General features: G+C 48.8%; 1 long non-coding RNA gene across 1 annotated transcript; it reads left to right on the top strand.

Annotated features, from left to right (window-relative positions):
* Positions 1-927: 927 nt before the first annotated feature.
* Positions 928-1,904, top strand: Gm46023. The gene is made up of 2 exons (XR_001778359.1): positions 928-1,133; positions 1,457-1,904. It is a non-coding gene; the product is annotated as a predicted gene, 46023 (long non-coding RNA).
* Positions 1,905-5,255: the final 3,351 nt, after the last annotated feature.

Consider the following 5,255-nt stretch of genomic DNA (forward strand, 5'->3'; position numbering starts at 1 on the left):
TGGCCTGGCTCTCTGCCACATAGTATCCTTGTGAATCCCTTCAGTGAGCTTAGCTATTTGTGTTTCCCAGTATCATGCTTGGAGAAGATAGGGACATCTTTGCATATAGATATAGGGGAAGTCATTTACTGAGTACTTACTGTATACTGGTCAACTATTCCTCACCTGCTGCTCTTTCACCACTTCCAGCATCTCCACTGGCCTCTCCAGCATCCCAAGCAACTGGTCCATCATCTCCAGCATCATCTTTAGCATCCTCTGCATTGTTAGGACCACCAACATCATCCCCTGTGCCACAGCAGCAGCCACCTCGCTCTCATCCCAGTCTGTGTGTCCCAAGTATCTTGAGTGTGGGATGCAATGTTCTGATAGATGAGAGGACGTCCCACATCTTTCTAGCTTTGCAGTGATGCGGGAAGAGCAAGACAAGGAGGGAAGAGGAATGATGACAGGGTAAATGGTGATGTAGGGCGGTCTCTTAGCCATGATTTAATTCTCCAGTGACCTGTCCAGCAGGTGGTGTTTTGAAGATATCAGGTGTGGCACACTCTGGCAAGTTGAGAGCTCCTTGAGGTGTGAGCTCCTCCACCCACATCCAGGATCCAGCTGGTATGTGTGCCAGTATGGGTCTTGCTGGGATGGAAGTACAAAGATCCAAAAGAATGGCTTCTCCCAGGCTGGCCTCCATCACTTATAGGTGGTAAGATGCTATGTTGACTTATCTGGCCCAAAAGCTCTTTAAGGCTACAGGCTCAAAGGAACCCAGATAGGACTGTCTGGGAATGAGTCTCATTGGATCCTAGCTCAGAGGTGGCAACTAGGAAGGGACAGGCTGAGGGGACAGAATGAGGTTGCCATCTCAGCCTCCAGAGTTGTATAGCCTGGAGATCTGTGCCCAGTGATATCCAATCTGTATGCATCAAGAAACTGGCTACATATGAGTCTAGTCCCAACTTTATCTACTATGTAGCCCAGGCTGACCTTGACCTTGTGATCCTTCCACCTCATAGGCTCCTGGGCACTAGGATTACAGATGTCTGCCACTTTGCCTGGCTCAGAGCTGGCTTTGGAGAGCCATTGGAACATGCCCCAGGAGCACAGGCATGTGACAAAGGTGCACCACACAAGCTCAGGTAAGAAGGGTGATCCAGTCTAGTTTCAATGCTGTGAGCTCTGTGAAGTCACTGCAGACACTGTGGGGGATGTAACGAACTTTGTTCCCACAATGCTGGAACTTTCTACACTTTTTGGCTTGCTTTTTTTTTTTTTTTTTTTTTTTTTTGACGAGGCCTTACTATGTAGCCCTGACTAGCTTGGAACTCACTATGTAAACAAGGTTGGCCTTCATCTCACAGAGATCCACCCACCTCTGCTTCCTTCCTGAGTGCTGGGATAAAAGGTGTGCATCAATATACTTATCTTTCCAGTGTTAATACATGCTGACTTCTTTCCACAGGAATGCATCGCAGCCTATATCCCAGCAGGAAGCTACATGCAGTTGGAGCTGCTTGTGACACCCCTGGGTGTTATGTGTGGCCATATGTAGGTATATGAAGGATGCATTGGGTTCAAAGCTATCCAGAAAAGAGGTTGGGCTAATCATGGAGTCTCACAATAACCTGTAGAGAGAATATCTTGTGTGTTGTATGGAGGCATTACCTGTCAATTTAAAAACCTACAGGAAAGGGTAGAATAGAAGGTGGAACATCTGGGAGGCAGAAAGGATTCTGGAATAGAGTGAGGTGATAAAGATTCCCCCTGGAAAAGATGTGACAAGACGGACTCATGGTATCAGAACACAGATAAGCAGTCACATGGCAGACTGTAGATTGGAATAAATGGGCAATTTAAGTTATGATCTAGTCAGAGAAGAGCCTAGCTATATGGCCAAGGTATTTGTAAAATATCTTGAGTCTGAGTCTTATTTCTGGGAGCATGGGGCTGGGAGGAAGAACCAGGCTTAAATTCTACAACAGTCCTCTACGAAGGAGAGAAAAAGCTAAGCTCGGGGCCACTGAAACCCCAAACCAGAGCCAATGCCTCTGACTGATTACTCAGCAGCCATATGGCTGTCAGCTGACCCTAGTGGTCTCATCCCAATAGTTGAGTGCCAATAGGACCAACCACCCTCACAGGAGAGTCTAAGGTTCACTTATGGATCAGTCTAGAGAGGTCATGGATGCTTTGTGTGACACACAAGAACTTTCTAGCAGAAAGTCATAAACTTCAGATAAGAAGGGAAGGTAGGAGCCCTCCTTAGGAAGGATCAGTATTTAGGAAACGGGGTGCTAGGTAGCTTTGGTGATCATGAAAGTTGGGGGTGAGAGATGTATGGGGTGAACATCCTAAGCCTAGTGCCTCTGACCAACCCCTACCCCAAGTAACTCACTCCCTGCCAGCACTAGTTCCAAACACACAGGCCTCTGGCTCGGGTGGTGAGGCTGTGGGGCTCCTTGGGCCTCCTTGTGTGCATCCATTGCAGTGTGGGATTCAAAAGGCAGCTTTCTTTCCCAGAACCCAGTTTAAATTCAGGGTGCCAGAGAGTACCCTGCTTATGGTAAGGATGTCTTTCTGACTTGAGTCCTCACATGGCTGGCTGGAGGAAGGATGAGGTTAATTGGAGTCATTTCTTATGAAGGTGTCAGTTTCATCATGGGGCCAAGAACATGGCCTCAGTCACCCATCACACACACACACACACACACACACAGAGAGAGAGAGAGAGAGAGAGAGAGAGAGAGAGAGAGAGAGACTTGCACCTACCTTCAGACAAGGTGGCATTAGAGCTTAGCATTGGCACAGGGAATAGGATTCAGCCTATGAGATGGTTTTTTGACACATGGGATTGCTCAACAAATAAATATGTATTTATGAAATAAATAAATGACTATGTCCTCCTGGCAATGATAGGCTTGTTCCAAGCCTACTAGGAACCAGTCTCCTAGGTTCTTGCCTCCTTTTTCCTTCCTCTGTAGGCCTTGAGTGGACTTCTGGGGTAAAGGACACATGGTGGGCTCATTCATGACTAGGGACTGGCAGAGTGGGGGCTGCATCTGGCAGGGTAGCTGTATCTGCTCTAGTCTGCCTGCCTGTTCTGCCCTTTCTAACCTCTTATCTTTTCTCAGTGGGTATATCAGGGTCCATTCATCTCAGCTCAGACTCCCTTAGAAACTGACTACCAAGGCTGCTTGAATCTATCTGTCCCCTGAGATTGTTTACATAGGAAAGGGGTCTACTTGGAACAAAGAATCAGAAAATAGTAGAGAATTAGTTAATGAGTGAGAAGTGACTGAGTGAATGAATTAATGAATGAGTGACTGAGTGAATGAATTAATGAACGAGCAAGTGAGGAATGACTGAGTGACTGAATTAGTGAATGAGTGAGTGACTGACTGAAGAAATGAGTAAGTGCTGGGGAAGGAATAGTAAGAGAATCAAGAGAGAAGAAAGGGCCAGGGTAAGGGTCAGCTGAGCTACCTCTTGCTTCTTTTGACTCTCCCCGTGTCTCTGAGTATGCTCCTCCCACATGCAGGCCTAAGTTTCTCATGCCACAGCTGACACAGAGGCCCCAAGTCCCTAGGTCCTTACTGAGTTCAGAGGGCTGCCTGATGGTGGAGTGGGAGGAGCTTAGGACTGTAGATATGTGTCACCTCACATGCCCCCACACCTTCCAGGCTGAGGCTTAGACAGGCAAGCAAGGTGTTTCCTTGCCTCTGGCTGCAGGTCTCTCTTTACCCTTGCCCAGGGCTCAGCCCATGGTATCGTGGCTTGAATCCATTCTAACCTCTGTCTTTGCATTGGGTGGCCTTAGACAAAACTCTGGAACTCCCTCTACTCAACAGGTTGACCCTTCTCAGTATAGTTGGAGAGATGGGTCTAGGCTAGCTTGCCTGCCTGAAGATCCTGGGTGCTGTCAGCTGCCAGTGTGGACTGAGATTTAGCCAGCTCCAATCCCAGGGGCCTCTGGGACAAGGCTGACCACACAAGCTCCCTAGACCCAGATATACCCCGCCCTTTCCTCGTGGCCTCCACAGGACATTACTTCATCAGTGTAGGGAGTAGGGTGCAGGCAGCAGACTAGGCCAACAGATTGGACCTGGAATGTGCTTCTGGCTTTGCTGCTTTGTGTTCAGTGGGAGGGGATGGGTGGTGGAGAGGCTGCTGTGTGGCTAGGGACCAGATGGGAGGACACTCTGGAGGCCAGGAGATGGTTAGGACCTTTCTTGTCCACTGAGTCTACCCCCTGCAGCCAGAGAGTCAGGGTATGGGCAGGAAGAGACTCAGCTGTCAGTGGGCCTAACTGGGCTGGAGTAGGTGGGTGCCACAGGAGACATTGCTTGCTTCCATTGGTGCTCAGCACTGTCTATTAGGGATTATTAGCCTATGGCCTGAAATGACCTGGCCTGGGTGGCAGGGCTGCCAAGAGGATACTGCTGCAGGGGACAGAAGCTGGTGGTTGGACAAACAGGTGGCAGCTGTAGTCCCCATCCTTCTGGAGCATCACTCCCCAGTCACTCCCAGGGGTCACAAGCATGCTGCAGCTGTTGACCCATGTCCCCATAGCGAGTGTGGGCCCAGGAAGTCAGGACCAGCTTGGTCATCAGCTCGCTGGCCCTGGCTGGGTCCAGTGTTCTAGAGAATGTATTTCCTCCCTCGGAGCAGCCTTGCACTGTGCTCCATCACATGCTGAGATTCTTTTCCTGGAGCCCAAGAAGGTTCCAGACTTGGGGGCTTTGACAGCAGATGTTTACTGTTCTCTTCCTGAGGCTGGAGCATCCCTCCAAAGCCTCTCTCCATGGCTTGCGGACAGCTTCCTCTTCCTGTGGCCTCATGGACATCCTCCATGTGTCTGTGTCCTAATCCTCTTCTTGCAAGGGCCATGTTCATGTAGCTTAGGCCTACCTACATGGTCTCATCTTAACACAATCACCTTAATTGAAGACTCCCACCTGTCTTAGCTAGGGTTCCTATTGCTGCAATGAAATACTATGACCAAAAAAAGCGAATTGGGGAGGAAAAGGTTTATTCAGCTTATACTTCCACATTGCTATTTACCACCAAAGCAAGTCAGGTCAGAATTTGGAGATATGAGCTATGCTGAGGCCATAAAGAAGTTCTGTTTGCTGCTTGCTGAACCTGCTTTCTTATAAAACCCAGGATCACCAGCCCAGGGACAGAACCATCAACAATGAGCTGGACCCTCCCTCATCAATAGCTAGTTAAGAAAATGGTGTATTAGTCAGATCTTATGGAGA

The sequence above is a fragment of the Mus musculus genome, chromosome 7, assembly GCF_000001635.26.
Source record: "Mus musculus strain C57BL/6J chromosome 7, GRCm38.p6 C57BL/6J".
NCBI classification, from domain to species: Eukaryota; Metazoa; Chordata; class Mammalia; order Rodentia; family Muridae; genus Mus; species Mus musculus.